The sequence below is a fragment of the Manis javanica genome, chromosome 14, assembly GCF_040802235.1.
Source record: "Manis javanica isolate MJ-LG chromosome 14, MJ_LKY, whole genome shotgun sequence".
In the NCBI taxonomy this organism is placed as follows: Eukaryota; Metazoa; Chordata; class Mammalia; order Pholidota; family Manidae; genus Manis; species Manis javanica.
Genome location: NC_133169.1, coordinates 92,989,063 through 93,010,219, shown reverse-complemented (window position 1 = coordinate 93,010,219; position 21,157 = coordinate 92,989,063). Strand labels below are relative to the sequence as shown.

The following is a 21,157-nucleotide window of genomic DNA, read 5'->3' as shown; positions in this document are numbered from 1 at the left end:
CCGACCAGAGCTGGCTATCCTCTCTCTTCCACTTGCTGCAAATCGGATGGCCAAAAGTAGCCTGAACTTCAGGCTATGTAAGAGGGGGGGGGAAATAGTGTCAAAAAATGCAAGCATATGAAATATAATCAAATGCCACAATCAGTAGATCAACCTCAGAAGGCCTGGAGAAAAGCTAAAAAAAAAAAAAAGTGTGCCTGGCTTCCTTCCATATTGATCAAATCCTATTTAATGGGCATCAGTCCCTTATCATGCAAGGCTAACTTTTAGCCCTTTTCTACACACTGCAGAGGAATTCAAATGGAATGCAAGCCTAGGATGATGAAACAGGAAATGTCAGGTGAACGAACATTGGATCGAAGCAAAATCTAGAGAGCATCAGAAGGGGAGGCCAATGAGCAGTTTGAACTTGATTTTTCAGTGAAAACTTCAGGAATTGAAATGGTTCTTGAATTCAAAGATTTGAATAAGCAGAAAATATAAGACATAAAACCAGAATTTGCAATGTTTTGTTTTACAAAGCAAATTGAGACAACTAGTTAGGCTGGAAGGAAGGGTGTGCGGGTGGCGTGTCTTCCATCTGTCTGACCCAGCACTGTGCAGTCCCAGCGTCCAGCCATGGCGAACCTCAAAGTGTTCAGTTCACAACCAGACCGTCGATAAGCTGTGCCAGACGAGTCAGATGGGAAGGAATGGCTATAAAGGCTGAACTCTGATTCCCCAATGGGACCAGCACTTGATCTGGTGAGACATTTTTTTCTAATTGAGGTGTGACTGACATACAACATTATATTAGTTTCAGGTGTACATGATTCAATATTTGTATATATTTTGCAAATTAGCACAATAAGTCTAGCCAACATGCACCACCAAACATTGCCACAAATTTTCTTTTCTTGTGACAAGAACTTTTAAGATTGATTTTCTTAGCAACTCTTGAAAATGCAGTGCGGTAATAATCATAGTCGCCATGCTACACATCGCATTCCTGGGACTCGTGTGTTTTATTACTGGAAGCCTCTACTTTTTCACTCCTTCACCTATTTTTTTTATCAACCCCCACTCCCTGCCTCCTGCAAGCACCAGTCTGTTCTCTGTATCTATGAACCTGATTGTTCTTCCTTTTAGACTGTACATATAAATGAGATCATGTGGTATTTTTCTTTGTCTGACTTATTTCACTTAGCATGATTTTCAAGGCTCATCCATTTTAATGCAAATAGCAACATTTCATTCTTTTTTATGGGTGAATAGTATCCTATATATATGCCACAATTTCTTTATGCATTCACCCATTGATGGACACTTAGGTTGCTTCCATATTTTGGATATTATAAATAATGCTGCAATAAACATAGGGTGCATATATCTTTTCAAGGTAGTATCTTCATTTTCTTTGGATAAATACTCAGAGGTGGAATTTCTGGATCATATAGTAGTTCTATTTTTTATTTTTTAAAGGAATCTTCACATTGTTTTCCATACCGGCTGCACCAGTTCACATCCCCACCACCTGTGAATGAGGGCTTTCCCTCTCCACAGCCTCACCAACACTCATGACCTTTAGAATTTTTGATAAGAGCCATTTTAACAGGTGTGAGGTGATAACTCATTGCGATTTGCATTTCCCTGACGATTAGCGATGTTGACATTTGTTTATGTATCTGTTGGCCATCTCTATATCTTCTTTGGAAAAATGTTTATTCAAACCCTCTGTCCATTTTTTAAATCAGATTTTGGGTTTTTCTGCTATTAAGTTGCATGAGTTCTTTATATATTTGCATATTTAACTCCTTATCAGGTGTACACTTTGCAAAAATTTTTCTCCCATTCCATATGTCGTCTTTTCATTTTTCTGATTCTTCCCTTTGCTGTGCGGATGTTTGATGTAGTCCCGCTTGTGCTTTTGCTTTTATTGCCCATCCAGCAAGATTTAATCAATAATGAATAACAAGGATTCTTGAGCATGGGAAAATCTGGTCATAGGAGTTTATAAAGCAAATTAGTGCAAAAGTTACTGGAAATGGATTCTTTATCTCATCACAAGAATTAAAAAAAGATGCAAAAAAAAAATCCAATGAGCATCAGGATTCTATTTGGAGACCGAGAGTTTAGAGACAGACAAAAGTCTATGCCCGAGAGTCGGGCATGGGTAGACCCAGGGGGAGTCGCGCCAAGGAAACAGTTAGGAGCCTTTCTGTGTAAAGGAATATGAATATTCAAAGGGAATAGAGAGTTTTTTTGTATTTCAGACTTGCTCCACCCTCACGTCACCCGGACAGAGGGATCTCGAGCTATATTCGGTTCTCGTCAGAACCGTCCTGGTGCAGGAAGGTGCGCCTTTACCTCGCTAATGAAGGGGGGGGGGAGTGATCTTCACTTGTTAATGTATCTGGGGGTGAGGTTTGGTCAGCTTCTCCTCCGTGTTGGAGCCGCCGGCTCTGGCCAGTGTGTCGTCTGTATTCTCATTCCACACTCCAGGGCGGCTTGCCGGAATGTGCAGAATGTAAGCAAGCGTTCACCTGAAGTCCCCCCACCCCCCTGCTCATGTCTGACTATCTACCTGCTCTAACATAAAGAGAAGAAGGAAGGCCTTTTAGGGACCAGGCCTCTAGGCCCAGATGACCACATACTGCCCATCCATGGCCCATTCTCACACTTGCAGCTAGTGTCACTGCCTTTTTAGGGGACTAGGACAGTGTTTGCTATACCTTCCTTCCAGCAAGGATGCCAAGCCCTCCTAGGGGCAGCTCCTCAGTGACCAGCAGCCATTCCCCACACCAGGGTCCTGTCCTAGGACTGCCTTTCAACAGCCCTTTACAGAGGAATGACCTCACCGTGGCACACCGGGGACCCTGCCTAGATCCCGAGGCCAAGGGTCAAGCTGCTGTCTGCGAGGGTTGGGAACACCTCGGGTCCCCCTGGAAGCCAAGAGCATGAACGGCTTGCAGGGGCCGCTACGAGGCCGCCTCTCACTCGCTTCCCACTTCCCCTGGGAGGCTGTCACAGACATTTCTCCTCGTCTCCCAGGTCCTGTGAGGTGCGGGGCTTTCTGCCCTAACCCTCTCAGAACAGAGCTGCACGATACGAAACCAAAACCTCTCGCTGCCTCCTACGACGGGCAACTCAGCAACAGGTGACCTCACGACACGCGCCACGGTCATCCAGCCCCTTCAGTTTCAGTGTCGCACTTTTTGATGTGTGGGACGAAGATGACCAGGAGCTGCTACTTCTGTCTTATTCTTCTCTTTGCTGACTATTTAAGTGACAAACCACCTAAACTGAAAGTGGCTCCTTGTATCTTTAGCACTTGCATCAATCAGGCCTTAGCCTTTCCTTGTCTTGCTCATGTGTGCTTGACACCCTTCCAATAAACAGCCAAGCTGCAGGTTTGTTGTGCGGGTGCAACTCAAAGAAAACATATGAGAAGTTCACGGTGCACTTGGTCAAGTTCAGGTCCCCACTCGGTGCCTCGGCTGTAAATCATTTCGCCCTTCCCGGTGTTCACACTCGGACCAGCAGTACAGGGTGGGAAGGCCTTTTTACTACCGGGTGCGGGCTCCCGGCGAGCTCCAAACCAATGTGCACAGTTGACGGTGTTCGCTCACCAACGTCCCCAGCTTGTCCAAATCTCCGCACATGACATCACTCTCCTGTTCCTTGAAAGCTTTTGTTTTTCCTTTAGTGATTCAGAGCGCGGGGCCTGGGGCCAGTCCGTCTGGATTCACAGCCTCGCTCCTCCATTCAGGGAAGTCACTTTACCCCTTTAGGCCTCAGTGTTCACAACTTATAAAATGAGACTAACCAAAACGACCCTTATAGGATTGTTAAGGGGAGTAATGAGTTAACATACGCAAAATGCTTACAAAAGTTAGAGTTTCTGGGTGGGCACTGAGTATCTAGATGGTCTTATTCTTTGTCATCATCATCGTCGTCGTCGCCACCTCTCCACATCCCCCTTTGGCTTTCCAGCTTCCCACCACGACCTCAAACACAAGCAGCCGCCTTCGCCACCAAGCTCATGAGCGTGGCTTCTCGACTGTTAAATTCTGAATGATATTTGGGTGGCCTTATTTACAATTTTCTCTTTAAGGAATTCCGTATTTCTTTGACCTGCTACATGGTATAGGAGGGGAGTAGATAATCACTGTATCCAGTAAACAAATAACAAGGGTTTTTTGGTATAAGGTTTTTAATTGGAGACAACTTTAGACTTACAGAAAAGATCTAACACCAGTACCGAGTTTTGTTTTGTTTTCTGGAGCCATTTGAGAGTGACTTGCTGACCCAGTGCCTCGTCACTCACAACTACTAGTGCTCACTACGAGCAAGGACATTGTCCTGCGTGGACCATCATCAGGAACTCAACACTGACACATCGCCACCAGCTAAGACCTAGACCCGATTCGAGCCTCAGCACGTGCCTCAGCAACGCTCCTTCCCGCGGAAGGACCCGCTCAGACCCACGCGCTGGCTCGGCTGCCAGGACCTGTCTGGACATCTTCAGGCTGAACAGTTTTTGCAGTCTCTCCTTGACTTTCATGATCTTGACATTTTTTTAAGATTACAGGCCAGTGTTTTGTAGAACGTTGCTCAGTTTGGGTCTGTCTGATGTTTCCTCATGGCTTAGGTTCAGGTTATACAAGAGGCAGGCTGTGTCCTCCATGGATCTTACCAGTTGGCACATGATCACGAAGTTACGCCGTTCACACCGGTGCTTCGATTACGGTGAAGACTGCCTTACTTCTCCACTGCACTCTTTTTGCTGTTGTAATTAACAAATAATTTGTGGGAAGGTACTTCGAAACTATGTAAATATCCCATTCCTAATCAAACTTCCAAAAAATGATAAATGAAAATATTGTCTAAATATCAGAATGGGCTCAGGGTTTCCCACTTTGTTAAGTGGATTTTAATCCATTACCGCAATGTTTTACTTGATAACCAGACAGTCCTAAGTTCTGGCAGCGAGGCCCCTTCCAGCTGGCCTGTTTGTCTGTTGCTGTGCCCCCGCCCTCCCTGTGCACGGCCTTGTTTGCTGGCACTGCAGGATGTTCCAGGCTCAGCTTCACGGCTGTCGGCCAGCCCTGGGGTGAACCCCTTCTCCGAGGAGTGACCCTCAGTTCTTGTTAGCAGAGGAGTGATACTGTGGAATCAGCCAGGCACCGGGTTGCTCATTTTAATCGGGGTGCCCTGTCCAAGTCTCCTCGGTTGACAGGGCTGGGGAACACGTGTGTGTGTGTGTGTGTGCGCAGGTGAGTGTCAATGCCCTCCTCACTCAGCAAGGGCCCTGACTCTCGCGAGTTGTTCTCTCAATGGATTCCCTTTTCATTTCACCTGGGCCCTGACTCCCCGGGCCAGGCCAGGCCCCACGAACGCCGTCACCTGTCTCGGTCAAGTCAGCTCTCCAGTGAAAGGAGTGGCCGTGTTCTTATCCTGTGTCCATGCCTCAGCCTACTGGCTCCATCCACTTATACTGATGATGAAATTAAAGGTATAGTTGACAGGAGTCATGGAATTTTTAATCAAGACTAATCTCTAGCATTTAATTCCTACAGCAAATCATTTTACCTTTCTGAATCTCAGTTTATTCCCCTATAAGGGAGGATTATTAATGCCTGCTATATACGGCTGTGCAGATTAGCTGAGATGGTATGTGTTCAGGCCTTTGGTTTACAGTTAGGTATTAAAAATGAAAATCTTAGTTATCAATCCATCAAACCAAAAAAAAAAATCAGAAGTCATTCCTTGATTGCTAGGAGAGGAAACTAAGAAATAAGAGACAGGCCTAATTTCGATAAGTCAACACAAGCAAAGAATGTTCTGGTCTCAGAAATCATTTCAAACTCTACAGGTTATAAAAACATAGCTGTAAAATCTACCAGAATTATACAAAATCAAAGAAGAAAAAATATTTTATTACTGGCTATTAGTCATAGGAAACATATTTAGATCTCAGTTTAATACTTCGAAGCCATTTGCAACCTGGACCTATCAGTTTTAAGACCACGTAGAAAATTACTCCAAAACTTAGTGGTTTGAAACACCGCAGTTTATTATCTCCCATGACTCTGAAATGACCGCCCTCTCTTCTGCTTCACTGACGTTCCCTGAGACACTAGGGTGGCTGGATGTAGAAAATACTGGCATTTACAAAAGCAAAAATGAACAGGTGGGACTATATCAAGCTGAAAAGCTTCTGTACAGCAAAGGACACCATCAATAGAACAAAAAGGTACCCTACAGTATGGGAGAATATATTCATAAATGACAGATCCGATAAAAAACTGGCATTTGTGGTTGGCTTTGGCTAGGAGTTCAGCAGGGGCTGCCTTCAAGAGACCTTGACTGTCCATGAGCTCAAGAAAGTACATTCCAAGATATGAAAATTGAAACTGTGAATGTATTAATGCTTAGCCTCAAAAGGTACATATCACCTCTCATACTATGTTTCATTATTCCAGTGAAGCCACAGGACCGGTCCGGATCCAAGGAAGGAAGAAACAGATTTACTTCTTGGCGGGAGGAATTGCAAAGACTATGTGGCCACATTTAACCTATAACAAACCTATACTAAGAAGGGTATCCAGGCTTTTGAAGGATCATATGAGAGACAATTCATGAACGTGGGAACATGAGCCTGGAGATACAATGACTTAAGAAGACCTTAAGATACTGTTCATATACTTCGAGGGCTATCACAGTGAAGGAAGAATAGACTAGGATACTGAGAAGAATTTGAGAGGTTTTTAAAAATATGATGACAAATTATAAGAATGTATAATTTCGTGATTCAGTATTGAAACCCACAAGTAGAGGTTGGCCAATGGCATACTTTTTGTAGAAAGGCTGTTATTATAGATAAGAGGACGGATTAGATCGTCTTCATATCCCTTTCCAATTCTATGATCACGGATTCCAGCAGCTTCCTTCACCTGAAGCTTAATTCAAGACGAAAGTGCTCAAGACCACAAAAAAACACTTCAAAATTGGCGAAGCTTCTCACCTACCATTTCTAGGACTCATCACAAGTAAAAGGCTCCAACTCAGTAATGTTGATACACTGATTAGTTTTCCTAATGGATTCCAATTTGTTAAGGTTTTAGCTATTAAATGAGTAAGGCTATAGCAATTTAAGTCAAAAGAAAAGCTATCTGATTTTCATCACCAATTGAAATACTTAAAATATTCCTTTTCTGAAATACTTAAAATAACTCCCAATACCTCACCAATATTTTAAAGAATAGACCCATCATAGGTCCTGAGATCTTGGGCCTTCAGGTTAGCAGACTGGATTAGACTGTCAGACAACACTCCCTGCTCTAGAAGCCCCATAACTGTACATTTTATTTCTTTTCAGGGTGGAATAAGAAGTCCAAAACTTGGGAGAAACCATGAGGGTTTCTGGAATTTGACGTTAGACGTGAATCATTTTTTAAATGGCTCACAAGTGCCATCTTGTGGCCAGTTCAGAGATTGTGCTACAGTTTGCAAAACAAAACAAAGCAAAACAACTTATACTATAGGTTGGTGAATACCTTTGTGCCAGGCCCTGTGCTAGAGGAATATAATAAATTGCAAAGTCAAAAAGGGGGAAGAGCCTTACAAGAACAATTATTGTTTTCATTTTTTGTTTTACATCTCAGATGATAACCTAGCTAAAAGGAAATCAAATTGAGTTATGTATCTAGAAGCTCTGGAAGCCTCTGACCCTCAGGAGATTTCTGCAGCATCCCTAAATATTCAGCAGTGCAGGGGGAGAACTTCAGGACCTTCCTGTCATGCCAGAACCTTGATAAATAGACATTCTGGCGAACACAGACTGCATTAATATTCAATCCTCCCTGTATTGCTTAGTCCAGGACTTCTAAGATAGCATCATCAACAATAGTAAAAAGCATGTTAGAAAGTATAGAGCTGTTTTCTAGTTCTACATGTAAGGAACTTGAAAGTCACCATTCTGTCCTAGAAATAAGTAAAATAAGTAAAAATAAGTAAAAAGTAAATAAGTAAAATAAGAAATAAGTAAGTAGCTGGACAGACTGAAAAATCAACAACCCTTCCTGGATTCACAAGACAGGTAAAGACACAGGGCAAATTGCTGCCCCAAGATTGGAGAGACAGACAGGCAATCACGGGGAGTCCCAGCTTAACGAGCGGGAAGGGCCTGGGGAGCTGGAGCCGGCTAGGAGAGCATGGACTGTGATTGGTGGATTGCTGGAGGCTCAGGGTGGACACGTCGAAGAGTCAAAAACTCCAGGGGAACTGAGTCATGGGGGACTCCCACAATATTGTGAGACCTGCCTGCAGGAGCTTGACAAGATTCCCACAGTAAATGTCAAAGGAAGATCCCTTGGTTTCCAACAGAGGAAGGGTGCAAAGGGACCACTGTGAAGTGTGCCGACGCCGGAGCTCTGTTTTTCCGAAGGCCCGATCGTAGGAGAGACTAGTTAGTGAGAACCTGACCAGCTGTGGTACTGTCACAGCCTACCTGATTTGGGGGAGAGAAATAACCAATTAAAGCCCATTCTAGCCACTCTATACCACCTAAGCAGGGAGAAAAAACTGAGAAATGCTTTTGAAGTTCAGAGTCCAAGCACAGGCTCACTAGTACTGAGATCTAATCATAGGACTATGGAATATCCCACCCCCAATACCTCACCACCACATTACTAAAGCAGTTCCTCTTACCCAGTACATCATATCCATCTACCCAAAAAAATATACTTAGAAGACATGCCAAAAGGCAAGAAGAACCATAATTTAAAGAGAAGGAGCTTGGGGAAACTGGAGGCTCCTATGGCCAGGATCCTCACTTGACCCTGAACTACGTGGTGATGTAACCGGCCCGCTGCTGGGCATCTGCTTCCACGTCTGCAGGCAATGAGCTATTGCCGTCTAAGTCAGCGCTCCGGCCAGAGCTTCGGGCGGAGGCAGAGACAGAGGTGGATTATGGACCTGCAGACTGCTGGGTGCAGATGTGGTCCTAGTGCTTGACCTATCGCCGGGAATAAAGCCAGGGATGAGCCCTGTTCCCCCAAGAATGTTCCATTGTCATTTCTTGGTCTCACTGAATCCATACTGAACTTTCCCAGAGCTGAAACCCTCAGGCAAGACACAGAGTAAGCATCAAAACAGGACATGGCAGGGATGCCGGACTTATCAGACCAGGAATTTAAAACAAGTATGATTAATATGCTTAGGGTGTGTGAATAAAGGGAAGGTTCCTGTAACCAGGGTTCTCACCTGGCTCTGGTTGGCTAGCTCACTACACATGTGTGGGCAATGCGTCATTGTTGACTCTATATAAAGAGCCCTGCCCAGGGCTCTGGGCGACACGGTGGCACAGTTGCAGGAGAGCAGAGCAGAGGCTGGAATGGTGGCAGCACCTAGGACAGAGACTGACAGGGCCGTGGAGCCAGAGAGGCCCAGAGGCAGAGACGGGCTTGCTGCCTGCAGACTCGCTCTGAGTGGATGGGATTCTAGTGACTGACCTGCCACCGTGGGAATAAAGTTGGGTATAAACCCTTTCATCCCAAGAACATTCCATTGTTATTTTTTGGTCACATTGAATCCATCTGAATTTGTCTGAGGTATGGTACTTGTTTCTGGTTTGTACCACAGTTAAGAGCTGTCTTATCATAAAGAAAAGACCACAAAAGAGAAATCCTTGATCAGCTAAGAGACAGTTTTTCAGAGAAGAATAAGAGATCTGCTGCAGACATTACTGTTAACAACTAAGAGGGAGTGGGGCTTGGAATGATGTTGCTACAAAAGAGAAAAGGAAAAATCATGTTTTTAGGTTTTCCCTACAGAAAATTACACTTAAGGAAACAATGATCATCAATTGCATAGTTGAGCTTAGGCATAATTCAGGCACTTAAGTTATGATCTAGATAAATATTTTTTAAAATCTGTAATTCAAAGTTGCAGAGAAAGAACTGAATCCCAGAGAACTAGAACTTTGAACCAGAGCACAGTCATGGTGCTGCCTCAACAACCGTGAGCGCTGGACGGGAACCGGTGTGAGCGGCCACAGGGGCGGGAAGGCGAGGAACAGGGGCAAAGGGTAAGGTCGTCACGGGGAGGGGACATTGAGGCCAGGCCTGGCGGCGCGGGCGGGACCTAGTGGCGCCCAGGTGGGTGAGGCGCGTGGCACTGCGGGAAGAAGAGAGGGAGGCATAAGGAATTCCAGCCACGTAGCTCAGTAAAGTTTTATGGAAATACTGTCAGAAACTCTGAATTAGAGTAGGATCCTGTGGAGTCCAACATCCAGTCATATTTGTTTCATAAACACCCAAACAACTAGGACAGTGGTGTTCTGGTAATCAGAACACTAGCAGGGCTGGTACTAGTGTGAAGCTAGAAGGACCCTCACCTCAGGTGCAAAAATATAAGAGGGCATCAAAAAACAGCATCAAGATAAATAGCTTGATGCACTATTTTTTTAATCTAAATTAATGCCAAGACATCCAAGATGAAAAAAATACAAAGCATAAAGACAGGATCCAACTCTGATCTTGACTGACTTGACCTCACTCACTTCGCCCAAGCCCTGGCCCCCAACAGCCGGTCAGTGTTTCAACATCAAAGGAAGAGAAAAGTAAGCTCCTCAAGCTCTACACAGTGCAGAGAAACAAAGACTAATGCAGTTTGAAAAACATTTTCTCAACAAGGATTGGAAACTAAAAATGTTAAGTGAGATAACCAGCACTGAGAGGCCACATGTCTTTCAATGAATTTTAGGAAACGATTTTTATGGTGACAAATATATGCTTAATTAAATGTCTTCGCAAAAGAATCATCCATTAAAGCCGGTGCTCCGGACCTGACGCTGCTCTGGGGCAAGCACTGCGCAGGGGTGGAGACTAGAGTGTCGGCCTTCCGGACACTCCGTGGTGCGCAGGCGCTCGGTTTCTGTAACGTGGGGGGACAGGGATGGTGGAGAGGCGCGGAGGGCGTCTCACCGTCGCGCATCAGGGGCAGCCTCAGCTGGAGCTACTCACAAACAGTAGTTCTCAAAGGGTGGTCCCCAGGCCAACATCAAGGGCCTCTCCTGGGGCCTTGCCAACACACTTCTCTGGCTGTCTCTCCAACTGACTGGACCAGAACTTCTGGGCCTGGAGCTTAGAAATGTGTGGCTTAATAAGCCCTGCAGGTGATTCTGCTGCGTGCTGGAGTCAGGCTTCTGACACAGAAGAAAGAACAATGAAGCTCTTAAGATCAAATAGACCACTGTTCTGGGCCAATCTTGTTAACAGGATGGTTTTGGGCCAGACACTTCATTTTAGTCGCTTTCTGGTCTTTAAAACTGTAAAAAGAAGCCGCCTCACCGTGTTGGTGAGGTATAGCTGAGTCATGTGTATTTGAAAGCATTTTGTCCATAAAAAGCTTTAAGGAAATGTGAAGGATTATGATCGAGCTGTGCAGGCCAAGCTTTGGGATGCCTGTTGTACAGATGAAAGGAAGCTGCTTCGCCCCAGCGCCTGGTTATCAGATGACCGTGATGTTCACCGGAAGACCCTGATCCCACAGCTTTACTGGGATTATCCAGGGACCAAGCCCCCAGCTCCAGAACATACGAGCTCACGGGGTGGCCTGACAGCGATGGCATGATCTGTACATGCAGGCAGACACACACACACACACACACAAACACACACTCACTGACCCAGGTCTGAATTTGTGTTTTAGGAACCAAAAAGTGTTAATACAAGAAAATGAAGTAGTGGGTGGTAGAAGCTGAAAACAAGACAGTTTTGAGTCAAGTTCAAGGCAAGGTGAAATTACGAGGAAGCAGAAACTTTAAGATGAAAGACACAGAAAAGCTGCTGTCTAGAGGGAAAGAATACAACAGAGAAAAAGTAGAACTGCCTTAAAAGACGGCAGGCAACCTTCTGGCCGTGGAGAGGGCAGGCGGAGGAGGCGATTCCTAAAGCAGTCTCGCGTTCTGAAGGCCTTCTAGCACAGAGAAGAATCCCTCCCAACGGCTGATGTTTTCTCTGGAGTGGGTCTCTGCTCCTTTAAGGCCAAAATCTTCAATTCCACACATGTTCATTATCACCATGTTTGGATTGCAGAAGAGAAGACCGAGCCCGGGAGGAAGAGCGGGCCACTGCCTTGGGTCGTCAGGGACAGAGAGCAGGGTCCCCACGCGTCCTCAGAGGCCTGAGCCAGAACAAACAGGGAGAAGTGACAGGATGTCAAACAGGGAGAAGGTATGTGACCCCAAGGGAACTTGGGAAGGGAAGGCTTTTCTAGCAACAAAATTTCCTTTTTAAATTTCTTTTCTTTTATCAAATTTTTTTATCATGAGTATGTTTTATAGCTTAAAATGTTTTAAAACCTGTTTTCTAAATGTTTTTTAAGTGTTGGTTCCTTCCTGTAAAAATCTTTAGAAAAAGTTACTTCCTTTGGCAAACATTGTATCAGCCAGTGTTTGTTACAAGTCTTAAGTGAAGTTCAGCAGCTGGCTTATGGTCTTACTGGTTTTAACTGGCCCCAGTCTCTTATCCTGAACTGGGTAGACAATGTAGTTTCTGATGAAAGGATTTCTTTAAGTGGTCAAATTCCGACCTAAGACCCAACAATTGTTTTTTTTTTCTTTCCAGCATTAAATTCTTTAATTGTAAAATGGGAAGAACAATTATATTAACACATCAAAAAATTAAAAGGACTATAGACGATCACATGTTAAGGTAAAGGTAAAATCATAAGGCAGAAAGACATTATTAAACACAAATATTGATTTTAATGAGATCAGCTCTGTTCCTTAGAGATTTCCTCCATAATCCTTTTCTAACATAGAAAAAGAACAACTTACTCACAGGTTTAACTTATTTCCCAGAGACACACACAAATATTTCATTTGGACCAATTTCTTGAATTGAGCGTGTAAGGGTGGAAAACGCTTTCTAGTGTGTTTAAGAATATGATTGTGAACTCACTCAGATCTGCTCTGAATGCCATTTCTAACTGGGTGGCCTCATGTGTGACAAACAAGATTCTTGACCTAAGCAACCTTGGCTTCCGTGTCTGTTAAATGGGGATAATGATAGTCCCTAATGTGCTTGAGGCGCCAGGCGAGTTCTGTGGTGTTTGTCACAGAGCTTGGCATGAAATAAGTACTTACTTATTTATCATAAATTTGTACTGCTACTGGTGCGTTTATTATTAATTTTTTTGTTTTGTCATTATTTATGACTGAATAAGAGTTACTTTTGTCTCCTAAAGAATTCACCAATCACGTGGGCTGCCTTGTCACAACCACATACTTGCAGAGGTCGACGTTTTCCCAAACTCGATATATATGGTCATTTAACTTTGATAAAATCTGATTCAAGCAATTTATTAGCTTCAGAAACTACCAGTGCTGGAGGACCATATTCCCCTCCACACTGATAAAGCCCAAATTTAGGGGAGAAGCAAAATGAGACTGGAGTTTGAACACATATTAAATTAGAAGGAAGCTTGAAACCTTTCCAGTTTTACGTTTCTAGGAACATCCCTGTCCTCCACGTTTCCAGCAGCTCAGGGGCAGGGATGCTGTTGCAAAGATCCTTGATCCAGGGTTCTGCCCACACCCCTCCAAGTTTTTCTGTGCTATGGCCACCCATCCCTCCCAGATACATCTAGGCAGCCCATTACATATTTGGACATTTTTGACTGTTGACAAGTACTTTAAATATCTGTCTAATATCTGTCTTCTTTCACTCATTAGTCTTTTGACCCTCTGGGGACACCAAAGAGAAATGTTCTCCCATTTTACTCAATTTCAGATATCTCTTATACTCCCATCATGTCATTCTTGCATGTTTTTAATTATTTACTTACTCAATTCATTCAGAAAAGACCTTTACTTAGCACCCTATCAGAAGCTGTGCTTGGCCCTGGGGGAATAAAACCAGGGGCAACTGGTGCAGCCCTTCCCCTCCTGAGGCTCACATTGCCTGGTGTCTTCTTTTTTTCCAGGTCAAAATTTCCTGTAATAGTTTTTTTTTTCCAATTCACTAGCAAAACAAACAAACAAACAATCTGATTAAAAAATGGGCAGAGGATCTAAAAAGATACTTTTCCAAAAAAGACATAAAAACAGCCAGCACGTCCATGACAAGGAGCTCAGCCGCTGTGCCTGTCGGCCTTCCCGCCTGGAGATCTTCCCCTGCTGGGGGCCCGAGCGAGTGCGGGGAGCTTATACCCCCCGGGGGGGCCCTGCAGCGATGGGAGGCCGAGCCCCTGGAATCTCCGGTCATTTCCTCAGAGAACCTCCAGTGAGGCTTGAGCCCCGCCCCACTGCCCAATGGTATTCAGGCCAATAATGCTCCCCTTTTCCTCCTTTTCTGCCTTATTATTCTAGGTCCTTTCCTCCGACTTCCTGGCCAGGATATTACTTGTCTTAGGTTGAGCGTTGAGGGGTGGGGAGCCATTCATTCAAACTAACCCAATTTATTTCATTCATCACCCCATTTTCTAGCATAATTTATATTAAAATTTGATTAAAATCCAGAGAATTTGCACACTGGAAGAAAGGGGAGTTTGGGCAACCTCAGAGAAGAGGCCCCCTAAGGGTTTAGGGTCTGGGGTTTTATAGGGCTTTTTAGGTAGGAGTCAGCATAGGGCATACTGCCTACAGGTGATCCATGCATGATTCCTTTGGAGTTTTGTCTGAAGAACAGGGTTATTTAGGGAACTGCGTTGGTCTGGACTTCGGCATTCTTTGTCCACACAGGTTTATTTACATTTCCAAGATCTGTCTCCTGCCCTGGTTACAAAGTTACTTGATTAGGGGCTGAAGGAAGAAGAAAACGGCATATAGGTTAAGTTAAAGAATAAGCCGTGCCTTTCAGCAGCTGAGGTACCTCCCACCATGGCACGACCTAATTGACACAGTGAAGACATGGGCTGCGCTCCATACTTTTATCTGGGGACTATCCAGACCTTCCAAGCTCCCAGCCTTTGGAGAGTCAGCTGATAACTCACTAACTCTAAGCCTTATCTGCCTCTCAAGCTTTATCTGGTTAACTCCTGAGTCCCCTCCAAGCAGGCTTTACTGGCCTTGTTCTCCCCCCACCCGCTCATGTCTGTCCCTCCGCCTAACAAGGCCACTGCGGTTGGTTACCATTGTAAAGATGACAGTATTATTCAGTGAATAGAGCTTATTCAGAGCCTGCCATGTGGTCAAAGCACTAAAGTAACATATAGAAAGGCTTTTAAACCCATGTTTGGGAAGTCGGGGGTTGATGGAAGGTGCTGTCCCAGAAGTGGAATCTAAACTGGGATGCAGGTCAGTTGGCGCACAATCAAGGACCAAATCACGAAGGACTGGTTATGCCGTGTGAAGGAATCGGCCTTTTATCATAACTGCATAAAAGAGTCCATGAAAAAATTTTAATTAAGGGAGTTCCATGATCATTCTGCTTCCAACTAAAGAACAGATTAAGGAATTAAAAAACTGACAGGAGAGAAAAGGCTGATTCCAGGGCTGAGGCAGGGAAAATGCAAGATGAGTCTCAAGCACTTTGTACCGCCTGAAACTACGGAATGAATCAAAAAGCAGAAGAATAAGAGCATATGCCACAGGCTCCAGGGGCCGCGGAAGCTCTCCCTGCAGCAAAAGCCAGGACGATCTGACCAACAGAATAAGCAGCACAGAACTGGATTACAACCAAAACATAAAAGAAACATCCGTGAGAATTTGTACTTATTTATATCAGTATTATACTGATATAAATTGATTAATGGATACATAAATAAATAAAGGAGAAGAGACATATCTTCCTTACGGAGAAATAAAAAATAATTCGTATAGATTCTCCACCCTCAAAAAGACGGAGTAGCTTAACTCCCAGTGGTCACGTTTACTGACTTTGTTAACGTGAATAAAAGAGAAGGGGTTGAAAGTTAACTTTGTGGTTGAGTAAACTGGCAAGTACTACCTAGACCAGGAGACCAGGTTTAACAGCAGGGGCAAGTCACGTCAATAGCATATGCCCATGACACACGGTGAGGAGAGAGGTTCATCTCTGTGATGCTCTTTCCCCAAAATCCATCAACCCCCTACTTCCCAAACATGGGTTTAAAAGCCTTTCTATATGTTACTTTAGTGCTTTGACCACATGGTAGGCTCTGAATAAGCTCTATTCACTGAATAATACTGTCATCTTTCCAGTCTCATCATGGAAAAGGTGTCAACCCCAAACTGAGGGACATTCTAAAACTACCTGGGAGTGCTCCCCAAATGAGATGCTGGAATGGGAAAAGGACATTAGTGGGAGAAGTAGCGAAATCTTAATAAATTCTGAAGTTTGGTGACTAGAAATGTTTTAGTGTTAGTTCCTTAGTTTTGACAAATGTAATACAAAATGTTAACGATAGGGAAAACTATGGGAGGGGTACACACTGACTCTCCGTACCATCTTTTCAACATATATCTAAAACTATCCTAAAATAATAAGTGCACTTTTAAAAAAAAGCAAGATTAGGAAACACTTTGAACAAGCTGATAATGGTCTGAATTAGGCAAGTATCAGTAGAGGTACTGTGTCCGAAAAGAACAGAGTCAAGATACGGAAAGTAGGTTCAAGATGGCGTGGCAACACTGTTAGAGGACAAGGGAAACTGGTGATGACAGAGGACAGAGGTCACGCCCTCGGCGAGCGGGCAGGCCGAGTCACAGGCTTGGTCCTCTGCCTCTTGGGCCCTTTGATGCAGAGCACACTGCACGTGGGCGAGCCCGTGGGGAAGGACGGCGGGAAATCCAAGCACGAGGCACAGCAGTGGGACAGGAATACACAGAAGGATGTGGGTGAAAGATGAGCTACGAAAACAAACTGGTGGCCGACTAGATAAGGACCATGAAAACGTAGGACCAAAGCTGCCTTTAGGCCTAAGGTGTGACACGGGGATGCTCACAAGAGAACAGAAGCCTGGAGAGGGAGGGCTGACCAGCACGACGACCGCATCTGCTTTATAAACTATGCCTGGATGCTGTCCGGGTGTCCATGGAAATGCTCCGTGGTAGAGGGAGGGCAAGCAGAGTCTGCAGACACATACCTGCTATCTAAAGATGTGAGAAAGTCCAAGAAAAGTTCATTTGAATTGGCAAGAATGAACTCAGTCATGAAATGTGAGAGGTCAGTTTAAGAACAGTGGGACCAGAAGCCAGAATCCCCACTGACTGGTTTCGTCTTCTTCACATTCTCTCCCCCTGGCTCTGCTTGTCCCGCACCCACCCGGTATTTCCTTACTTGAAATGTGGTTGTTACATATTGATCTTTCGCCCCCAGATGAATGCTTCTAACTGTCAGCCATACAATTTTGGTTTCTATATGTCACATTTTCCTTTCTTCAAGTGAACATTTACATTTCTCAACCGGAATACTTCCTTTTCTCCTGTTGCAGCAGTTAGTTAATCAATGCTGGAGAAGAATCAGTGCCAGGCTGGGGGAAGAGCAAAATCATTGGAACGTGAGGCTCAGGGCTCTACCAACAAAGAAACATGGACGGCAGGTGTTCACAAAATACATACTACCAGGATTCCCCGGGCTGGAGGAAATTCCCTCAGTTTCCACAGTTCCTTCTGATCTCTTAGAAGTCCTTTATTCAAAACTATGATTGTCTCAAGCTGTTTTCCTCCTTCACTACCCAAAGAGTAAATACTCATTAGGTGCCTTTGTGTTGAATATTGAAAGATCTACAGAGGGTTTATGACATTATTTTCTTGCCATTCTGGTAAATAATTACCAGGATTATGAACTAAGAATTTTGAGCCTGCAGAAAGGAGTATTTAGATTGGGCCTGATAATTTTCTTCATAAATCTGTATTTGAAGTACATTGTTTCTCACCTTAAAACCCTTTTTACCCCATGCCCACTTTCAGGAAAGCTCATATTTCCCACTCTCTGTAGAGTAAAACTTCTTGAAATAAATGTTGTTCCCTTTATGCCTATTTTTTCACATTCTGTTCACTTTCTAAATTACTTTAAAAGGAATTGATGTATCTCTTCTACCAATGCCTAACATATAGGTCTGGATGACTATTTGTTGAATGAAAAGTTATAAAATTTCCATGTGCTAAGAAAGTGGTGAGGTTGAGGCACTTTCTCATCTAATTCACCCCAGATGAAGTGATACGCTGAGTGTCAGCAGGACAGACATGAGAAAAGACACATTTGGCATCACCACATGAGGGGAAAAAAAGATGTAGGTACATTTTGTGTGGTCAAGTAAGTAGAAGTATAACTTTGACTTGGAATACAACTAACAAGATTTTAGACACCATTATTAGAGTTCTGTGTGTAGAGTAAGAGAGGGTGTGATGTCCTGTAGGCCGCCGCAGTGGTCAGACCAGCCTGAGCAGCATTCTAGATAGTTCGCTTTAAAAAGACAAGGACAGAATGCAGCCATTCTAAGGAAGACAAACTTGAAGCAAGATCGTGTGAGAAGTAGTTGGGGGACTGGGTCATGTCGCAGAAGAGAAGGTTTAAAGCGGACTATAGTAATCATTAACAGATTTGAAAGAGGATAATGGAGATAATAAAGCAGAATTACTCTGAGGTCAAGGATTAGGATAAATGGATAGAAATTCCAGAGGACAGGCTTTAGGTCCGTGTAAAGAACTGCCGATCCGTATCTGTCACCTGAAGTATTTAAGCATTGGCTAGATGTCCACCAGTCAGTAGATGCAATTTACATATCAGAGTGAGAGTTGAAACAGCTGCTTCTTATCCTTCCCAATCCTATGAGGAACATAGTTATTCTAAAGAACAATTGCAAATCCTGGAAAGGCAAGATGAGACACCAGGTCACATTTATTTTGCCTTAAAACTGTGTTGTTAATAAAATAGTATTTGCCCCTCCTAAGATTAACTATGGGACTTCAATGAGGATGATGTTAGAATGACCAATTGACTGGAAAAATGGGGAGCACCTGATCTCCATACCTCACTGAGTGCCGGTGCTCACCTCCACTCTTAAACATTCTTTGACTATCAAAGCGAACCCAACAAAGAAAGAATATTTCCATGCCAGTTAGATTCTTAGTGGTACCGACTATACCTATAAAGGCATATTTCAACGGGACCAAAATGGACTGGTAAAGAGGTCAGTGTGGACTCTCCATGCCACAGGCGGGGCCTCTGAGAAGCGGAGAGACACTGGCCGACAGGGGCAAGACATCATAAAGGGGAGGCGGCAGCTGCCGTGCGTAGCAGTAAACGAAAGCAGTGCATCTGCGAGGGTGAAGCACACATGTTATGGAGAGAGAAAAACGCGTTATATAAAAGTCCAGGGTGGTATCTGAGCAAGGGTAGATGAAAGCGAATAGGATACGGAGACTTCCCAACTTCTTTCTGCCCAGAGTGACATGCTTTGTGGAGAGGAAAATGCTAGTTTCAATAACTGAAAACAGGTAAACCATCCACGTCAAAAAAAGATTGAATCTTGACACCTATTTACCTCATACACAAAAATTAATGACAATGGATTGTAGAGCTAGAATTATAGAGAAAATATCTTTGTGATCTTTATGGCAGGCAAAGTTTTCTTAAACAGCATACAAAAAACACTGACAATAAAAGGAAAAATTGCTAAATTGGACTGATTTAAGCTATAAACATTTGTTCAACAGAAGTTATCATTAAGAGGGTGAGAACGCATGGCACTTAGTAGTAGAACATAACTGTAATGCATACATCCAAGGAAACTGCAGATGGCAGAGTAAAGGGACCCTGCAGAACCTCAGCAGGTTGTCAGAGGCAGGATTAGAACAGGCACCTGGCCTGAGGCCCAAGCCAGCGCTCCAACCGTGTCATCCAGCTCCAGTGCTCAAGTGACTCTTCCAAAGTGAAAAGTGGTGGGACGTAAAGAAGACCATTAAGAAGAACAGGCAAGAGATTTGAAGTCAAATATGGGATATGCATCTTAGGAGATATTCACACAAACGAACATATGTATATATATATGTAAAATGTCCATCTGTGTGTATATATATATATATATATGTATATATATACATATACATGTAAGTACATTTATATCTGTCTTATACGTGTATCTGTATATAAACGTACATGTTCACCTGTATAGGTATGTGTGTGGGGGGGGGTGTATATATAAGATCATGTATATATGTCAGTATTTGATCTCTAACCACAAACATGACAACTGAAAAGTCTGTGCCTCAGTTTCCATACTTGTAAATTGGGAATAATAATGCTGTGGGGATTAAAAGTGATGGAAATAAAGTACCACAGTGTCTGGCATAGAACCTTTTGAAAACTTTCAGCAGTAGTGGTTATAATTATAGCAAGGATGATAATGATGATACTGTAACTAATATAATTATTAAATGATAGCTTTATGAGCTGCCGTGCAAGACAGAAAGAGGTGGCAAATCATACTAACTGATTCCAGCACCACAGATATTTTAGCCGACTTCAAAGACTGGGTGCAAATCCGCACCACGGGAACCCGTCCGGAGAGTAATAAGCACTGAGCGGAGAAGAAGGGGTCGTTTAAGCAGCATGAAGTCCCACGAGTAACGAGGAGCTAAGGGGCAGCTGAGTCCGAGGTCTTTGACTGCAAGGCTGAATGCATCAGGCTCCATACCTCAGGTTTCTGTGGTTTCCTTACTAGTCGGACCTCGGGCACGGGATGTGCAAACCAACAGGTGTCCGACCGGCATCCCCATCCCAGCCAAGTCTTATTATCAGAATCCAATAGAACAGTCCTCCTAAGCTCATCATCATTCTTCATTCAGGTGAGTGACTAGTCCTTGAGACAGTGGGGAACAGGTCCTGATATGTTTGTTTGAGATCCTGGTGACACCCATACATAGACAGGCCAGAGAAGTAAAGAAGAAAAGAGAGATTTTTACACAAGCCTAGTCCGTGTAAACACATTAAATAGGATGAATAGTCTAGCACAGCAGCAAAGCTGTGTCAGCCAGTGCCTACCCCAACCCCTAGGGCAAATGATATTTATTCTGTCAAAACACTGTTCATATGAAGCCTAAATGTATTATTCATTGCTTCAATCCATGGAAGGGACGTCATCGCCAGGTAGCAGGTATCATCCCAGGGGAAATGGAGATCAGTATTTTTGTGCAATCTTTATTTATTCTTCTACTTTTATTCTCATGCCAAACAAATATATTATG

The 21,157-nt window shown here is 43.8% G+C and overlaps 1 long non-coding RNA gene across 2 annotated transcripts in view; it reads right to left on the bottom strand.

Annotated features, from left to right (window-relative positions):
* Nucleotides 1–21,157, bottom strand: part of LOC140846240 (uncharacterized) — a 161,258-nt gene that overhangs the window by 127,593 nt on the left and 12,508 nt on the right. The window contains exon 3 of one of the 2 annotated variants that reach the window (XR_012125224.1): nucleotides 14,250–20,816. The exons of the other annotated variant lie outside the window; for it this stretch is intronic. This is a non-coding gene — a long non-coding RNA (uncharacterized lncRNA). Of the gene's footprint in view, nucleotides 1–14,249; nucleotides 20,817–21,157 lie in introns of those variants that run through there. 2 annotated transcript variants of the gene reach the window in all.